This window comes from Pimephales promelas, chromosome 2 (assembly GCF_988280905.1).
Source record: "Pimephales promelas chromosome 2, fPimPro1.hap1.1, whole genome shotgun sequence".
Taxonomy (NCBI): Eukaryota; Metazoa; Chordata; class Actinopteri; order Cypriniformes; family Leuciscidae; genus Pimephales; species Pimephales promelas.
The window spans coordinates 48,245,270-48,266,097 of record NC_142770.1 but is presented as its reverse complement, the minus strand read 5'-3'; the positions used below and the strand labels follow the sequence as shown (position 1 = coordinate 48,266,097).

Sequence of the window (20,828 nt, the reverse complement as noted above, 5' to 3'; positions counted from 1 at the left end):
GGAGCGCGACCCAGGCTCGCAGAAATCCTGGCGCTCCGGGCCGAAGCGCGCGGAAAACCAGACCTTGTACGGGAAGGTTGCAGAGTCGGGCGAGGCGAGTTCAGGGCCTCGCGAGAATTTCCCGGCCTGCTGGCCGCCTTGGAACCTGGGGTGGATCTAGGAGAGATGTTTGATGATTGCAAGGTAACGTACATGTTGTAAAGTTGCACTTTAGTCATCCTGCGCGAGGGCTGAAAATCTGAGTTTATCAGCGCTTGTCTTAGACTCAAGACTGTCCACTTTTCAATAGGCGGAATCGTTGGCACGGCCGAACGATAGGAGGACGCTGGGGAGGAAGCTGGAGTCCTCGCCGGTGGAGGTGAGGGTAAGCCCCGGCGTCTTGGCATGCAAGGAGTTGTTTGTACCGACCGGCGCCCACGAGATGAAACGTGGGGCTCTGAGGCGGTATCAGGTGGAGAAGTTGTCCTGGGGCCAGCTGATGGCGGCGGAGCATGGTTGAGGTCGTCATCGGATGTTGAAAGTTGCATTTGGGACATCTTTTTGCAAAGCAGTACACCAAATGCTGAGAACAGTCGAGGAATAAGGGTGAGTCAACTGTGTGTTTTTATAGGCTTTACTTGTGCTGATTGAGTGAACCAGTTGATTACTGATTGCTGACAGCTGGCTGACTTGATTGTTTGATCATTAGAACGTGATCCTCCCGAAACTTGTTAATAAAACATCGATTTATTGTAAAGCGATTTCAGACACCCCTATTGTGGACCGTACCATTTTTAACCACCTTGGCTAGAAGCAACGGAGATAGAGAACGGTTTTCTGCTGACGTGCATGTAGGTACAGTACATGCACGTAGGCACGTGCACAGGGAGGAAGGACTTTGGGTGCTTGAGCCCCTGCCTTTTTTCAAAATTAATCAAAAGTGCCCCTCTCAAACAAATAATGATAATATTGTTTTCAATAAATCAAAATGCATTTGATTATAATTAACATGAGTACAATGTGTACAAAACTAAAGTAGCCTAAATTCATGTTTATTTTTACGTTTCTGTCAGTCCAGACTGATCTCATGAAGTAGCGTGTGTATGACACGCCAATTCGTATTTCCATTTTTGGCGTGCTATCAACACGCATAATTGCCTTTCAGTGTGTTTATGAACGCCGTTGACTTAACGTTATATAAATATATGACTTACCTCAACCCCGTCCCTAAACCTAACCGTCACTGGGGTTAATGGCATTTATGACTGGAGATTTGACTGCGTGTACGGACACGCGGAATGACGTGGACGTTAATGGCGTAGACATACACGCATACACGCACATACACGCATACACGCACTCGGTCGGGCTTTCGTGGGCGCGAGCTAAAAAGCAGCACTGGTTGCAAGGGTGATGCTGACCTGGCGATCTTGTTGATGGATTAGTAAGTCAATCTTTCTAAGTTTGTGTGCATTTTATTTTCATTGAGTCGGGCCGCGAGCTGGGTTCAGGCAGATAATTCATGTTGATGTGTCGGGTTACATCGGTTCCAGCTCGGGTCGGGTAATAATTTTCAGGCCGGTGAGTGGGAGTGGATATTTGCAAGTAACGGAGCAATACAGTTTTTTGACCATCGTTCCATATTTTGTTGTTATATAAAGTTTAAAGGTTGTTATTGCTTTGAAGTACAAAATATACAAGAAGGAAAAAGGAATACAACAAATTGGATGAGTTCGTCGTGTCAAACTGTTTGCTTTGAAAAGAATAGTACATAGCATAGAAGGAGTGCCGTTACAAACCAAATCAATATTTCATGAAATAGGCAATAGGCTTAACTTCTAACTTTTGGGAGTTGATCAAAACAGTTCTCTGTTGGATATATAATAACAATGAGATATCCTATAGCCTACTGATTATCAGTTTGTTGCACGTTTAGACCTTGTTTGTTGCACTTGGCGATCACAGTGGGGATTGATATGGTAGTGGACCATGATGGTCATAGAAGAAGTGAAGGATCAGTACCCCAAAAATATGGTGGGGTAATTCGCACTCTGCACACAGACACAAACTCAGTTCAAACACCAGATGTAATGTGTCGATGAGAAGTTCACTGACATGATGCTAAAAATGAAAATATTATAATCTCGAGATTGATAAAAACAAACGAGGATTTCAGCTGCGCTACACCTGTCTCTCAGTTATTGAATGGATTTATGATCAGTATTAATTTCTTATCCCGACATAGGCTACGTTCAGACTGTCAGTCCAAGTTCGATTTTTGTTCTTATCTGATTGAAATCTGATAAGAAATAGCTAACGTGAACAGCACATGAAATCTGTTTCAAGCTACATCCATATCAGGAAATCCACATCAGTCTGAATGCTCTGATTGGATTTTGCGTGGTTTATGTGACTCTCTCTCACGCGTAAAATGTAAACGTCAGACGTTATTATATAGGAAACATGCTGAAAGTCGATGCCAGTTCAAAGTGCCGGAGCAGAAAATGATTACTTTTACAAACATATTTTGAAACCGGCGGTGAACAAGGGCGCGGAAAAAAGGCTGTGTGCACACCAGCCTCCTACAGTTCTGCAGCAGGCTCAAGACACAGTAGTCCAGCGTGGCGAATACATATTTCCATGTTGTAAAATTTAAATAAGACAACATCTTTATTGCAAATGCAAACCTCTCCATAGAATACAATAAATCAGTTATGCAGATGACACGACAATCTTGGGCCTTATCAAGGGTGGGGATGAGACAGGGTACAGGGAGCTGGACAATGACACCGTGGTCTATGGAGAGGAAAATGACCTGTTCCTCCATGTAGACAAAATTAGAGAGCTCGGCATAGACTTCAGGAAGAAAACCCTCCTCTGAGCCTCTCACCATCAAGGGCACTGTGGTGGAGAGGGCCGACAGCCACAAATTCCTTGGCCTGCATCTAACTTGAGCTGGACTACAAACACTGTTACCACTGTGAGGAAAGCACAAAAACATTTTTATTTTATCAGGCTTTTAAAGAAGGCTGGGCTTGGGTTGTTACTCGTGCCTACAGAGCACTCAGTAAGCATTACTAAAAACCTGGACTTGCGCAGATACTTTTTCTTACCAGAAAATTCAATGACAGGTCCCTGGCATAGGAACTCAGTACATTTAACTCTCATCCAGTTCTGTCCATTTAACTCTCACCAGCCATTCATGTTTGCATAAATTAGGGTCATCTCTGACGATCTAGCTCAGATGGGACTAAAGGGATTGCAGACTCTGCTCTAAAGCTGCTATTTTATATTGATAATCATGTCATTCCAATCCTATTTTCTTTTTTTCAGGAAAAACAAAAAATGGAGTTGTACACTATTTGTGGTAGGTAAAAAGTGTAGTGTCACGGCCGGCTCACAAGCCGCGACAAAGAAGGGAATGACACGTAAGATTTAATGAAAAAGGAATAACATTTATTAAAGTAAAAATAAGAAAATACATCAAAACGAGAACAAGACAATAACAAAAGCAACAAAATAATGGCACGAGGGGAGAGCGCGCTCGTCACAACTGAAGGGAGCTGCTTTTATTTGCCGGCATCAGCTCTTAACACAGGTGAACACCATCAGTCCATCATGACGTCACTCACTCCAACTCCGACCTACAAATCAAATGACAAAAACAACCAAAACAACATAATATGACCCAGACTGGGGTCGTAACAGTAGGGTCTGGACCAATCAGACACGGACTAATTATTCATATTCATTATGTTTACTGAATATAAAGGTCTATGAAACTCCTTACTTACTATGTCAGTCGGGTGTCCTGTTACAGAGCACCTTAAGACTGATAAGAGACTTTTATGACCTAATAGGAATGTAACCACATGCACAAGAGAGAGACAATGGGAAGACAGAGACAGGCTTTGCTGCACTCATTTATGGATAAACTTCTCTATAAAATAACATGTATCTCCGGACATTGTATGTGATCAGTTACTGTCTTGTATAATGTCTTTTGAAACTGTTATTATGACTATCATGTACAGTATATACTATGGCAAGGCAAGGCAAGTTTGTTTATATAGCACATTTCATACACAATGGCAATTCAAAGTCCTTTACATGGAAGAAATTAAAATAATCAAAAGAAATCAGAATAATTAAAACAGTTTAGAATAAAAAATAAGAAATAATGAAAATAAAAATAAAATACAGTAAATTAAAACCATTTAGAATAAAATGAAGTGCAGTAACAGTCGGACGAACAGTGGCACAGTGCTCATTCAGTAAATGCACAGCTAAACAGATGTGTTTTGAGTCTGGATTTGAATGTGACTACTGTAGGAGCACACCTGATCTCTTCTGGAAGCTGGTTCCAGCTGCGGCTGGCATAATAACTAAAAGCAGACTCTCCATGCTTAGAGTAAACCCTTAGTATTTCTAGCTGATGTGATCCTAATGATCTGAGTGATCTGTTGGGTTTATATTCAGTGAGCATATCTGCAATATATTGAGGTCCTAACCCATTAAATGATTTATATACCAGTAATAATACTTTAAAATCAATCCTAAATGTAACTGGCAGCCAGTGTAAAGACCTGAGGACTGGTGTGATGTGTTCATATTTTCTGGTCCTGCTCAGAATCCTGGCAGCAGCGTTCTGTATGAGCTGCAACTGTCTTATGGTCTTTTTGGGAAGGCCAGTGAGGAGGCCATTACAGTAATCCACCCTGCTGGTGATGAAAGCATGCACAAGTTTCTCTAAGTCTTGACTGGAAACAAAGCATCTAATTCTTGAAATATTTTTCAGATGATAGTATGCTGATTTAGTTATTGCTTTGACATGACTACTGAAACTAAGGTCTGACTCTAGAGACACGCCAAGATTCCTGACTTGATTTTTAGTTGTTAGACCCCTAGCGTCAAGGTATGCATTCACCTTGAGAACTTCATCTTTGTTTCCAAACGCAATAACTTCAGTTTTGTCTTTGTTTAACTGCAGAAAGTTGACACATCCAACCGTTTACTTCATCAATGCATTGGCACAGGGAGTCAATGGGGCTGTAGTCGTTAGGTGATAAGGCTAAGTAGAGCTGTGTGTCGTCTGCATAGCTGTGGTAAGCGATTTGGGTCTTTTTCATTATTTGGCTCATTGGGAGCATATACAGGTTGAACAGGAGTGGCGCAAGAATCGAGCCCTGAGGGACTCCGCAAGTCATGGATGTCCACTCAGACTTATGTTCTCCCATACTCACAAAATAACCTCTCCCTTCTAAGTATGACCTGAACCATTTTAGGACTATCCCAGAAAGCCCCACCCAGTTTTCCAGCCTGTCAAGAAGTATGTCATGATCAACAGTGTCAAATGCAGCACTGAGGTCGAGTAGTACCAACACGGATAATTTGCCTGTATCAATATTTAAGCGAATATCGTTTATTATCTTTATGAGCGCTGTCTCTGTGCTGTGATGCGATCGGAAACCAGATTGAAAATTGTCAAAGTATCCATTTGAGTTCAAAAATTTGTTCAGCTGATTGAAGACAACCTTTTCAATGATCTTGCCTATGAAAGGAAGATTTGAGATCGGTCTATAATTGCTCAAGATGGTCTTATCCAGATTGCTCTTTTTCAGGAGGGGCTTGACAACTGCAGTTTTCAGGGAGTTCGGAAAACTCCCAGAGCGAAGTGAGGCATTTACCACTTCTAGGAGATCTGCTTCTAAACAGTTTAACACACTTTTGAACAAAATGTAATTTATTTTTTTAATTTAAATATCAAATTTTAATGCTTATTTAATTTACACAGTGACTTGCAGTGTTTTCATACATTTGGTTACTTTTCGATTTATTTAGTATTTCTTATTTCTAGTGCTTGAAGGTTTTCAGGTAGGCCCTTTTCACTTGTGCATTTGTTCTATCGTAGATCGTTTTCCAGTATGCTTGTAATTATTACCGTTTACTTTTTAGTAAACATGAAAGTTTTTTTTATTTATAGGAAAGTATTAGTTTAAATGATATGGAAAATGGTGACAAGAATTATGAAATTTAAAGTAATAAAAACCTTATTTAAAGCAAAAATAATTATATAGTGCATGATTGTGATGGTGAAATAAAATGACTCATCACGATCTACGATTTCGGTCCTGTCGGCCACCCCGAAGCGTTTTTGACGATCGGAGCACAAATGGACGATGATAAATACAGGTGTAAACGGGGTCTGAAATGTTTTGAGCTCGTCCCCTTTCCAGCACTTCAGAGATGGTTGAAAACACCTTCGTTTTGCAGTGGATTGCTTTCGTAGTGTAAACGCTCATGTGGTGGAAGGTGTTCAAACAGCCACAAAAGGCCGTCTACTGACCTGACTCGTAAACATTACAGGAAGAGTGCAAGCCAGACGGGGTTTAACCTTCGTCGGCTGGAGACACAAAAACCGTATCGAGCACAATGTTCTCTCCCCACAAACACACAAAGGCGTTTGGCGAAATCTTGCGTCTATCAGAGCAGAAACTAAAGCTGATGCTCTCGATATGTTTTTCCATCGTCTCCGGTGGCGTGTAAACATGTAAATTGCGTGAGATAATATTAGGGCTGTGAAACGATTAATCGCATCCAAAATAAAAGTTTGTGTTCACATAATACATGTGTATAGTTATTTTGTATATATAAATACACACGTGCATGTATACATTTAAGAAATATTTGCATGTAGATACTTTATACAAAATTGTTCCATCCCTAACAGATACACTGGATAAATTAAACTCGATCTCTTTTGTTACAAAAGTAGTTTAGGCACACACACTTGAAAATTACATATTGCAATCTTGAAGATTCCCTAAACACACACAGCACACACTTCAACACACCTGCAATTTATAAACATTAATGATGGAATTTAAAGAAATAAAACACACTTTCCTATGCATTATATTTAGTGATGCATCCAAAGTTATTTTCTACCAAAGCAGTGATTAACATTTTCATTTAGACGCAAACCGAAACCTGAAATTAATCACATTTATTTAATAATCAACAGCAGTTGCGTTATTTAAATAGCACTTAAAGATTTTAATTATATAATTTAAAGGGACTCTGTGTAGATTTTTAGGTATTTTATTATCTGAAATCAATATTTTTATTCATAAATATGTCCTCAATGGTGTACAAATACCTCTGCAAATTATCTGACTTATCCTCGTAAATGAAGAATTTATTATCTTTATGTACATGGGACGGGTAGGTTCACGGAGGCTTCCATGTCCGTTCCGCCATCTTGAAAACTATAATAGCAGAGAGGGTCAAAAAGTACCAGCCAAACGCGTTTCCACAACGCGTTTTCGTTCAGACTCAGAGCCATCGTCACGTCACATTGAGAGGCGCATTCCCTGCAAGTTTAAACGGCTGCATTGCACTCCTATGATTGCTGATTGCTCTTTTGCTCTATTATTTGTAATTGCGGACCATATGCCGAGTCACAGGAGAATGCATCCTCCTCGCAAAAAAGGCCAGACTTGAACGAAAAAGGAAACGTGACCGGAGATTGCAAAAAACAAGGCCATTCATTTTTCCGTTTTAAAATTAATCGGATATGGTTCGATTTTCTGCGTTTTTCGCATCCAGAGCCAGCATTTTGAGAGGTCTTTTGACAATTCAGGGCCGGGGGAGCTCGTCCTCAAATCATTGAACATTATGCGCCGTGCTTTCAGTTTCGGTTTTCAATTCGATCAAGTGTTTATGTTCTCTTCTCTATATTGGATTATGAAATAATAAACCTCCCCTTTCAATCAGATTGAAATTTAGGATCGAATAAAGCGTGATTGAGTAGCCTATTCGATAACTAATGTATTATTTGGGCACAATATACACAATACATACACAATAACAGCCTAGCTGTTCTGTCTGCCCAGCGCTTCCACCGGGCCGCGCGTCCATACCTGGTCCATACCAGACACACTGCCAGTCTCCGTTCAGAATCGATTGGTTCACGGAAATTGGTGGTCTTGTTTTTAATATGTGGCTCCAGAATCGCTAGCAAAGCATCAAACTGTCCCGCTGACATTCTGAGGTAAATGTTGAATCGCCCAGGATAAATTCGCAACTTCTTGATAATGAACTCCTTCCTCTCGGCGCAATTTCAGGATTGGATGGATATTTTCTATTTCTTCTCTTTTCAATATGAGAGTGTTATGAAACAGTAGGAAACAATAGCAAGTAAAACTGTTTATTAAAGTTGGTCAGGTGACACACAGATCGGGGAACAAACACTCAGGTGGAGGTAAGACACAGGGACGTTGATGGGCAACCCGGAGAGATGTGATGATGATCGGCGTGCTCAGTGACAGGAACCAGGAACAATAAACAATCCAACCGTGAAGACGTAAAGACGACGACGATCACGGAGGCAGGAAATCCACACGAGGAGAAGACTGAAGCCACACAGGAACAGGACACAACACCGGGGAAGCCACAACGATCTGACAACATGAGACTGAAATTACTGACATTATATAGGAAGCGGTGATGAATCGCAGCTGGTGCTGACAATCAATGGAATTAGTAACCACGCCCACACATACACACACACACAAACATCAGAATGAGACAGTGGATTCATGAACCGTGACAGTACCTCCTCCCCTAGGAACGCCTCCTGGCGTTCCCAGCCACATTTACCTGTTGATTGTAATCATCGATAAGGGAGTGATCCAGAATGTCTCTAGCAGGAACCCAACTTCTCTCCTCCGGACCGTAACCCTCCCAGTCCACCAAGTACTGAAATCCTCGTCCCCTCCGTCTCGAGTCCAGAATACGATGTACCGAATATGTAGGCTCCCCATCTACGAGTCGCGGCGGGGGGGGAACTGGGACAGGCGGATTAATGGGAGAATAAAATACGGGTTTGATTTTGGATACATAAAAGGCGGGACAAATTCTCCTGTACGCCGGAGGAAGTTTGAGTCGGACTGTCACCGGACTAATAATCTTGGTGACAGGGAACGGGCCAATGAATTTGGGAGCTAACTTATTAGAAACGGAGCGGAGCGGAATGTTTTTAGTAGAAAGCCACACCTTTTGACCCACGACGTATACGGGAGGCTTAGACCGGTGGCGATCGGCCTTGGCCTTCATGCGCCTCCCCGCTTGGAGCAGAGTCTCCCGGGCTCTGGTCCAAGTACGGTGACACCTCTGGACGAATGCGTGGGCGGAGGGGACCGCGACCTCGGATTCCAGACTGGGAAAAATAGGTGGCTGGTAACCTACACTACACTCAAATGGCGAGAGGCCCGTAGATGACATTGGTAACGAGTTGTGAGCGTACTCAACCATAGAGAGCTGCTGGCTCCAGGATGAAGGATTCTTAGCTACCAAACATCGTAACGTTCTCTCCAAGTCTTGGTTGGCTCGCTCAGATTGACCATTACTCTGGGGATGATAACCCGATGACAGGCTGACCGTAGCCCCCAATAACTTACAAAACTCTCGCCAAAATTTGGACACAAATTGGGAACCCCTGTCAGACACCACGTCCTTCGGGAGGCCATGTAACCGAAAGACGTGATCAATGACTGCGACCGCTGTCTCCTTGGCTGAGGGTAATTTGGGCAAGGGAATGAAATGTGCCGCCTTCGAAAACCGGTCCACCACGGTTAAAACAACCGTCATGCCATTAGACGGCGGGAGGGCGGTGACAAAATCTAGCGCGATGTGGGACCAGGGTCTCGAAGGGACAGACAGCGGTCGAAGTAACCCATCCGGAGGTCGGTTAGACGTCTTGTTAGTGGCACAAACTGAGCAAGCCAAAACAAAATCGTGAACATCACGAGCCATTAATGGCCACCAGAATCGTTGCTTTACCAAGCCGTTGGTGCGACTTACTCCTGGATGACAAGCCACGCTAGAGCAGTGACCCCATTGAATGACGTCGGACCGTAACCCCTCCGGAACAAATAAACGGCTCGGTGGGCAACCGGGCGGAGGCGTTACCCCTTCTAAGGCCGTCTTGACCTTCGACTCGACCTCCCATGTGAGTGCGGAGATAACTACCTTCCCCGGTAAAATACACTCGGGAGTCACCGGGCGTTCGGATGGATCAAAAATACGAGATAAGGCATCGGGTTTGATGTTTTTAGAACCCGGGCGGTACGAGAGAACAAAATCAAAACGTCCGAAAAAAAGTGCCCACCGAGCCTGCCTGGAGTTAAGTCTTTTGGCAGATCTAATATATTCAAGGTTCTTGTGATCGGTCCAAACGATAAAGGGAACCCCTGAACCCTCTAACCAATGTCGCCACTCCTCCAGCGCCAACTTGACTGCCAACAACTCTCTGTTACCAATGTCATAGTTACGTTCGGCAGGTGATAAACGATGGGAAAAAAACGCGCATGGGTGCATCCTGTCGTCTGAGGAAGTGCGTTGGGAAAGAACTGCACCTACCCCCACCTCTGACGCATCGACCTCCACCACGAACTGACGTGTAGGATCAGGGGTGACAAGAATCGGAGCCGAAATAAAACGACTCTTGAGGTTGGCAAATACCGCCTCGGCAGTATCTGACCACCTGAACGCAGTTCTGGGGGAGGTCAAAGCGGTCAGAGGCGCGGCTAGTTGGCTGTAATTGCGAATGAAACGCCGATAGAAATTGGCGAACCCCAGAAACCGCTGTAGGGCCTTACGGGAATCCGGGCTTGGCCAATCCATCACTGCCTTAACCTTGTCAGGATCCATGCGCATTCCCTCAGAAGAGACGATATACCCTAGGAAGGAAACAGACTGTGCATGAAAATCGCATTTCTCCGCCTTGACAAAAAGCCCATTCTCTAACAACCTCTGAAGCACTCGTCTGACATGTTGAACATGTTCCTGGAGAGACGAAGAAAAAATCAATATGTCATCCAGGTAGACATATATGAACTGATCGACCATGTCTCTCAACACGTCATTAACGAGTGCTTGGAAAACCGCTGGGGAGTTGGACAGACCGAATGGCATAACCAAATATTCAAAGTGCCCCCTAGGGGTATTAAAAGCAGTTTTCCATTCATCCCCCTTCCTAATGCGAACCAAATGATAAGCGTTACGCAAGTCCAATTTTGTGAAAATGGATGCTCCCTGTAACCTCTCAAAAGCTGAAGACATCAACGGCAAAGGATACCTATTCTTTACCGTGATGTTGTTCAGCTCTCGGTAATCAATGCAAGGTCGCAAAGATCCATCCTTCTTTCCAACAAAAAAGAACCCCGCCCCCGCAGGAGAAGAGGAAGGTTGAATGAACCCAGAGGCGAGAGAATCAGAAATATATTTCTCCATAGCCTCCCTCTCAGGAATGGAAAGAGAGTAAAGTTTGCCCTTAGACGGAGACTTACCTGGCAGTAAATCTATAGCACAGTCATAGGGACGATGCGGAGGAAGAGAAGCAGCTCGTGACTTACTGAACACCTCCTTCAGGTCTAGGTACTCTGCGGGCACGTTAGATAAATCCATTGCCTCGTTCTGAAACAAAGAATCGGACACAGACGAACAGGCAGACAACAAACATGACTCATGACAGTGGTTACTCCAGGAGGAAATGGAATTGTTGTGCCAGTCGATACGGGGGTTGTGTTTAGAGAGCCATGGGTGCCCTAAAACCACCGGTGTCAGAGGTGAGTCCATGAGTAGAAACGAAATCCTTTCAGTATGATTGCCAGATGTGACGAGTGTGATGTGTTCAGTAGAGTGAGAAATCCTGGGAAGTTCCTGTCCGTTGAGTGCGTTGACAGAAATAGCATGTTTAAGGGCAGTGATGGGAATCTGAAGTTTAACTGCAAGACTGTAGTCCATGAAATTACCCTCTGCTCCCGAATCCAGAAGTGCTTGAGTGTGGTGCGTGGATGTTGCCCATCTCAGTCTTACCGGGAGGAGGGTTGATGATGTAGATGAGGTCTTCTCGACGGAGATCCCACCCGATAGTAGCCTCATACTTACTATCGGGCTTGCTCTTTTACTGGACAAGAGTGGAGGAAATGGCCAGCCTTACCACAGTACAGGCAGAGTCCCTGGGACCTCCGCCTTTCTCTCTCCTCCCGGGAAAGCCGAGCTCTTCCAATCTGCATGGGCTCGTGGTCGAAAACTGGGCTGACCGCGCTCCCGTCGCCACCTCGTGGTTCTTCAAAGTACTGTTGTGGTCGATTAGAGCGTGCACGAGAATTCACGCGATTTAAGCGTGAGTCGACCTTCATCGCCAATTCCACCAGACCATTAAAAGTCTTAGGAAGGTCCAAGATATATATTTCTCTTTGAACGCGGTCAGCCAGCCCATGCAGGAACATGTCCCACTGCGCCTCCTCGTTCCATTTGCACTCTGCAGCCAGGGTGCGAAAACGAATAGAGTAATCCGACACCGAGCCATCCCCTTGGCGTAGATCCGCGAGTAATCTGGCTGCCTCCTTACCCGCCACCGCACGATCGAATACTCTCTTTATCTCCTCGGAGAGTGCCTGGAACGAGTTGCAACAACTGTCCTGGTTCTCCCACACCGCCGTTCCCCAGAGTGCCGCCTTCCCCGATAGGAGAGTCAACACAAACGCTACTTTAGACTGTTCATTATGAAATGTCCGTGGCTGCAAAGCAAAGTGCATGGAACATCTCGTGAGAAAAGCTCTGCAATATTCAGGCTCACCAGAATAGCCCTCAGGCGTGGGAAGACGGGGCTCCGGTTGACTCTCATGCGGTACCGGTGGGGGTTGAACGGGCGGTGTGGGCGGCGCAGTGGGACCGCGTAGAAGTTGAAGCTGCTGGGTGAGCTCGGACACCTGTGTCACGAGTGCCTGAACCGCACGACCTGTGTTCGCAATCTCTTCTCCTTGATGATCCATTCTAGAGATGCTGTGTGCGATGAAATCATTCAGCTTCGAACCTGCTGCTTCCATGATTGGTCAGATCGTTCTGTTATGAAACAGTAGGAAACAATAGCAAGTAAAACTGTTTATTAAAGTTGGTCAGGTGACACACAGATCGGGGAACAAACACTCAGGTGGAGGTAAGACACAGGGACGTTGATGGGCAACCCGGAGAGATGTGATGATGATCGGCGTGCTCAGTGACAGGAACCAGGAACAATAAACAATCCAACCGTGAAGACGTAAAGACGACGACGATCACGGAGGCAGGAAATCCACACGAGGAGAAGACTGAAGCCACACAGGAACAGGACACAACACCGGGGAAGCCACAACGATCTGACAACATGAGACTGAAATTACTGACATTATATAGGAAGCGGTGATGAATCGCAGCTGGTGCTGACAATCAATGGAATTAGTAACCACGCCCACACATACACACACACACAAACATCAGAATGAGACAGTGGATTCATGAACCGTGACAGAGAGAGGGCAAAAATCATCCTCACTGCTTGACGAATCCATTTGGTATTTTTGCGTTTTTTCCCCGCAAAGGTTTAATAAACACGCAACGGACTCGGTGTGCAAGGTTTCTATGCAAGACGAATTTTTAGGCTGACGTACAGGAAAATACGCATACGAAAATTTCGTACTCAGTGTGCAATGGCCTTAAATATCTTGATAGCGTTTTCAACCGTGGAAATAGCTAATGCAGCAGAAAGATTTCAGAAGAGACGCTGAAGTTGCCTGCTTTCTCCTCGACAGGTTAGTCAATGTTACAGTCTGACTTAATTTTTTTGTCATTGCTTGGTTGTGTAGCCTACTTTATTATATAGACAGTATAACATTTATAGGTAAAAAAGTTAAACAAGGTCTTTGATGAATAGCAGCTATTGACTACTTTACTCGCAGCTATTGTGAAGGAAGGTGCTAAAAACAAGGTTTGTAAGTTAATTCTTTATAACCTATAAATTCAGTAAGAATATAGAGATAATGATTGTAAGAAAATATTGAAGAAAATATTGCTCTCTGTAAGATTTTCTATAGCTTTCTTTTTATATATAAATGATCAATTAGCTAAAATTGTGATTTTGCTATGTGGATAAGATTGTACAGAGAATTAAAATTAATTTATACAGCTAGACACATAAATTGTACACATAAGTTAACACATAAGTTGCTGGGTTTTTTTAAGTTACAAACTTGTTCACCCGGAGAAAAACTCGATGAAGTGTTACTACAAGACATCCTGTCATAGCATTTTTGGTACATAACGGCGACCGTAGATGCAATACGCACTTGAAAAAGCGAGGCGCTGGAGAGCAAAATTCGTTTGAATGCAAAATACTATTTAACTACTAGATGGGGGTATTTCCTACACAGAGTCCCTTTAACTTGTACTCCGATACATAGTTGAAATGTAAACATTAAACCATTGCAATAAGAAAAGAAAATTGACATATTTTTCCAGACATACTTTAAAAAAAGACAACAGGTGAAGTAAAAATATATGCAATAGTGCATATAAAATGCTCCTCTGCTCGCTTGTTATTTTTTTCTAGCCAACTAAAAAATGGTGGACATTGAATCATTTTTCTGAGGTAAATAAAATGTGACATGACACGTTCACAAGCTGTTTTATTGACATCTTTCCGCAGTTAAAACACAGATTGTGCGATTCCATGAAACATGAAACTAGTTTAGTGAGAGATACTCATTTTACTAAGTTGTTCTGTCTCTTTCAACATAACTTCAGATGTCCATTCATGTTTATTTGGTGCTAGAACTAGTAGAAAAGAGAAGGAGGTGATCGGTTTATTGTTTTAATTTTGTCAGAAAGTTTACAGAATTTGAAACACCAGACTATATTTCATATCAAAAGTAACTGTTAAGGCAAAAATTCAATGAAAAGACATCACCGTGTAAGAGACACTCAGAGTCAAATTAATAAAGAAAGAGAAGTTTATTATAAAGGAAAGACAAATTACCTCCTTCACGGATAGCAAAACCATAAGCCATTCCTCTGTTATTATATAGATCAAGGTTATGACAGATGCCAGAGGTGGAGTGAATCCGGGCCAGAACTAATAAATGGAGCTGGCCCAGTGCCTGTCCAGATCTGGCCCGAAACCAGTATGGAACTGGTCCAGATCTGGCCCACCTTTGAGCCAAATAACTAAAATAATTCTCATCCGTTCTGGAGCTGGGCCAGTGCCGGCCCAGATGTGAAAACCGGATCTGCACAATAGGCCCAATAATCATATGTAATACATGTGAGATTAAAGTTTCCCCAACAAAAGCTAAATGTAGATCTACATTTGGGGAGCGATCTTTTTCTTTCCTAGGATGGTGAGGGAACAGTCCTAAATGCCATTAACCCCAGTGACGGGTAGGTTTAGGGACGGGGTTGAGGTAAGTCATATATTTATATATACAGTAATAACGTTAAGTCAACGGTGTTCATAAACACGCTGAAAAGCGATTATGCGTGTTGATAGCACGCCAAAAATGGAAATACGAATTGGCGTGTCATACACACGCTACTTCATGAGATCAGTCTGAAATATAAGACGTGCGTACGAGCTCGGATCCTCTAAATGCCTATTTCTACAGTGTGTTCTAGCTATAACCGCATCATCTGTGCTTCTATTGCTCCTGTGTGCACACTGAAATGGGTCTGATAGAGCACTGACCTCTGTTTTTACTAAATGAATCATCATTTTCTCCAAACACTTCATTACTGTTGAGTGAGCGCTACTGGAGGATCATCATTGTTCTCCTCACAGCAAAGCTTGTTTGGGACCGGGATAATAGTGGAGCTCTTCCACATTGAGGAACTGTGTGTGTGTGTGTCTATAGATGTCTGATCAATGGTAAAGCTCTTCTACTGCAAGATTTCAGTGTCCGCCCAGAGACGCGTCTGGCCTTGTTAGGACACACATGTGGACACAGTCTCTCCACCATATGCGGGTCAATGAGTGTTTTAGGAGAATCCAGTTCAGACGAGGCATCCAGTGCAGTTTCTGCTCCTGTGAGAAGTCTCTGACGGCAAACCTACAATAAACATCGCTCAACTCATTCGCCTTTGCCCCCTCATCTCTCACATTGATAGATCTTCTGGCTGGAGTCATATTTGTCATATATTTCAGAGAATCCCACAGTTTTCTGGTGATCATAGTCCAACAGCGGAGCTCAAATGTGTCCGTCTCCTTCCTCCCAGCTAACAGGGAACGTTCCCAGAACATTCACTAACGCTCTTTAAAACTTGTGGAAGGGTTAGTACAAAACGTTTAAAAAAAGAACCGTTTAAAAAGAGAAAACGTTCCTAGATGGAGCTGTGTGGAGGCGCTTGTGGAGAGAGCACAACACTGAGATGAAGGAGCGGCGGACACTGTTCAGCCCAGTAGAAGACATGCTTTACGCCAGCGAGACCAGTACAGTTGAGTTGCTGAACCAGAAGCCCTGGACAACCCTTTGACCAACAGCTGGAGACAATAGTAGACCGCTAGAGGTCGCACACACACTTTATTAGCACTTCTGAAGCCTGTTTTGAGGGATTTATTGTTGTGAATTCATTATTTGTCTGAACTCGCTACAGATACAAGAAGTTCCTGAGCGATCTACGGGTTCTCTACGATCCACGTGAGAGTTTGGCTCTCAGCTATAGGAGAGACTTGCTAACACGCGGCCACCAAACACACAACTACGTGGAGATGCAGTGTGTGTTTTAAAAGACTAAATACTTCACAGGACAAAAGCATTCAAGATCCCTCCATTATTCCAGCTTTTCATCCCTGACTAGAGATGATCTATGAGGCGCGAGTGACAGTCTTTCAGAGACTTTGAGCTTTGGAAGTTTGCAGATCTTAGACATGCAAGAAGAACATTTCATTTATTTTGTAACGTTTTTATTGAGCATATATTATAAAGCACATTTACACATTTACTCCATCACCCCTCTGAGCCGTGAGCGGCACAAGCAGGAGCCCTATGTTTGAGGATCTCAGTGACCTTTCAACTGTACAAGGCCGTGATACAGGTCGGGCCGGCCCATTAAGTGCCTTAAAAACAGACAATACAACTCTGAACTGAATCCTAAAAACAACTGGGACCAGTGCAAGCGGCCAGAATGGGGAGATGAACAGCTTCATAACACACTAAAGAAAAAGAAAACATGAAAACACATCATATGACCCCTTTAATACATTAATACAAGTGTAATGCAGCTATTATTAAAAACATGATTATACACTCAAGCTTCCATTGTTTTCCAAAAATGAGCTTGAACTGTGTTTTCTTCTGATAATCATGAAAATGAATCTTTTATTAGTGTTTGTCTCCCTCTGCTGGTTCAACACAAACACATTCAGGATCTAGATTTACATTTTTGAGTTTATACTGTGTTTATACAAATGAAAAGGTTAATCTATGAATGAGAAAGTGTAATTTGCTGTGAAATAAAAGGTGTTTCACTGCCGCCTCATCAGGTCTGTCAGAGGATGGTTGAAATCTAAATGAAGTCTTAATTTCTAACAGTGAAGTCACTGTATCTTCAGTCTCTGTTGATTCTGTTGACTGTGAGTCTCTGTAGTGGATCCTTATTCACCATCAGATGATCAGCAGAACATCACACTGTCATCTATAACCTAAAATAAAACACACACACAGTCACATATGCAGTATGAGATTTTACATCTGTCACATCTTTACATCAGAAAACTAACTAGATAATATATATTAATTCCTTCTCCAACATGATAATATAGCTTCTATCTGATGCTCAAAGTCACTTTACAAAATCAAAAGCACATGAAAGGTCACTTTCACACAACGGACAGCTGATCCAGAACCAGAAGAAATCATCATTACACTCACTACAGATTTAATATCAGTTAATAACAACCCAAATATCAGATTATCACACACATAAGGCGTCTTTACACAGAAAAAGCGGCACAGAAACCAAATCTGAAGCGCCATAAAATCACTAAATGTGCATTTACACAGAATGTTTATTGCTTCTCTGGCGCGGCATAAATGCATTTACACAGAAAACGCGACACAGAAACCACAGGCGTCAGTTTTATTAACGTGTCAGGCAGGTCGCGTGTGTGTGTGTGTGCGTGTGGGTAACACTTTATTTGAAGGGGTATGCATAAGACTGACATGACACTGTCATAAACATGACATAACACCTGTCATGAACATGAAGGAGTCTTTATGAATGTTTATGACTGTTATCATTAAGTGTTATTCTGTAAATTATGACACTTTTAATGCAAAGTTGACATTGTTTAAAATGTCTTGATTACGACAACTTGACATAGCCAAGAAATCATAACTAGTCCAACGTGTTCCACTTTACTTGAGGTAAGGGGAAATATTAATGACACTGTTGTTAAAGCATTTGACAGTGTAATAACCCTTAATGACATGTTTATAACTAGTACAATGTGTTCCACTTTACTTGAGGACAAGTAAAATATTCATGTCACAGTTATAATGGTGTCATGACAACCAAAGTTAAAACCAACCATAACATATGACAGGGTAATGTAATGTTAACACATTACAGGTTAACAGGTTATGATTTCTTGGCTATGTCAAGTTGTCATAACAAAGACATTTTAAACAATGTCAACTTTGCATTTAAAGTGTCATAATTTACCGAATGACACTTAATGACAACAGTCATAAACATTCATAAAGACTCCTTCATGTTCACGACAGGTGTTATGTCATGTTTATGACAGTGTCATGTCAGTCTTATGCACACCCCTTCAAATAAAGTGTTACCCAGGATGCTTTTACTGTATTGTCTCTTGTTGGCTGACATGTTTTAATTTGGCTAAAACAATATGGAGCTCGGCCTATATGTGTTGTCTTCCGCTTCTTGACTCTCGCGCCGCGCGTTTGGTTGTCATGACAATGGCGTAGTTTAGAGCGGCACAAGTTGGCGCTCATTTACACTGAAGCAAAACAATATCAGAGTCATCTTTGACACTAGCGGCTGAGGCGGGTCAGGCCGGCATATTCTCAGTTTGCTTTTATGCGGCATTGTGTCTTTACACAGAACTTTGAGCAGACACAGAGCCGCTTTAGAGCAGCCTTAACTCGGCTGTGTAAAGATGCCTATAGAGACAGTTCAAGGGGAAAAGAGGAAAATAACATTCATATTATTCTCACAATCAGTAACAACAGTATGAGCAGAATTACACTCATATTAAACAGTTTAAAGTTCAGAGACCGACAGAAACTCAAGCTGAATTTAAGACTCATTATCTGATGATCTCAGACACAATCTCCACACGCACACACACACACACACACACACACTAGTTTGTTACTGAACTTGAACCTTTATTATTATTTCTAGCGAGTAAAACAAGTAAAACAGCCATTTGAACTTTAAATGAAAATATGATGATGAAAATCATTAAGAACTATTCTTACCACAGTTTCTCCAGCTTATAATGTGGATCATCCCTCAGATCCTCCAGCTGCTTCACTCCTGAGTCTCCTAGTTTATTAAATGACAGATGCAGATCTCTCAGGTGTGAGGGGTTTGATCTCAGAGCTGAAGCCAGAGCAACACAACCTTCATCTGTGACTCCACACTTATACAACCTGTAGAGAACAATGACACACATTAAGCCTATATCCAGAGATAAACACAACACTTAAACTATAAATAACATAATGCTGTCAATATGAAATATACATTTCATATTCATGTGTGTGTGTGTGTGTGAGAGAGAGAGAGAGAGAGAGAGAGAGAGAAGTATATGTATGAGTGTGTCATGGGCACAGCTGCACATTTGTTGAGGGGTTTGCAATATCAGTGTTAGTGCCACCCATCACACACACACACACATTACAACTGCACATCCTTTGGGTACCCAGGTGAAAAGGAAATGTATTTAAATTGTACTTATTTTTATATACTTAATGTATTTTAAGTGCACCGTATTAAATATGTATTAAATGTGCTAAATTGAAACAACTTCAAGTATATTAAGTGTACTTTAATATGTATTTAAGTTCAATTTTAAGGTAATAGTAATATATTTTATTATACTAAATTGTGCTAAAATGGAACCATTTTAAGTACATTTAATGTAATATAATAGCACTTATTTAAAGTGTATTTTAATACACTTTAAATCGACTTTAGAAATACAGCATTAGTATATTTTAGCTTCACATTAATGCGTTCTAAGTATATTTTAAATATAATTTCAGCTTATTAATAATGTATTTGTAGAACACTATAGGACCCACTATTAACATATTAAAAATATATTTTTTCCAAAAACCATTTAATATAAAAATAATATATTTTAATGTATTAAAAATACAGTTAAACATTTTAATTCAACAAAACCCATTTAAAAAAAAAATTTCTACAAAACACACAAACACTCCTTGAAAGATAAACTTTAATGCTCTACATCAGTAAAGCATTATGAAAACTAAACAAAATACATTAACATAAAATGCATTGATTTGCAGAGGTATTAAACAGAACAATAAATAAATAAATAAACTAACTGAAAGGAGTAGTTCACTTTTAAAAAAAAACTTTTGCTGATAATTTACTCACCCCCATGTCTTCCAAGATGTCCATGTCTTTCTTTCTTCAGTCAAAAAGGAATTAAGGTTTGATGAAAACATTCCAGGATTTTTCTCCCTATAATGGACTTCAATGGGAACAAAACGGTTCAAGGTCCAATGGCTAACAGTCAATTTGTCGTGAAAGCATGAGAATTGCTCAATTGCGAGAGTCTTGTGCTGAATGCTTGAGAGTTGGCAGCCCTGACAAATCTTTTTTCAAGTCAATTCATTCATTTCGTTCGTTGAATGAACCTAATGACTCGGAAAAAGATTTGTTAATTTTGATGAACGAGTTTGAATAGGAGAGCTATGAACATGCATAACAGAACAGAGCAAGGCGACCATTTGAGCTTATAAAACTTA

General features: G+C 41.8%; 1 long non-coding RNA gene across 1 annotated transcript; it reads right to left on the bottom strand.

Moving 5' to 3' along the window:
• Window positions 1-17,036: 17,036 nt before the first annotated feature.
• LOC120488644 (uncharacterized) lies at window positions 17,037-19,805 on the bottom strand. Its single transcript, XR_016146369.1, has 2 exons — window positions 19,305-19,805; window positions 17,037-17,497 (listed from the first exon to the last, which is right to left on the bottom strand). It is a non-coding gene; the product is annotated as an uncharacterized LOC120488644 (long non-coding RNA).
• Window positions 19,806-20,828: the final 1,023 nt, after the last annotated feature.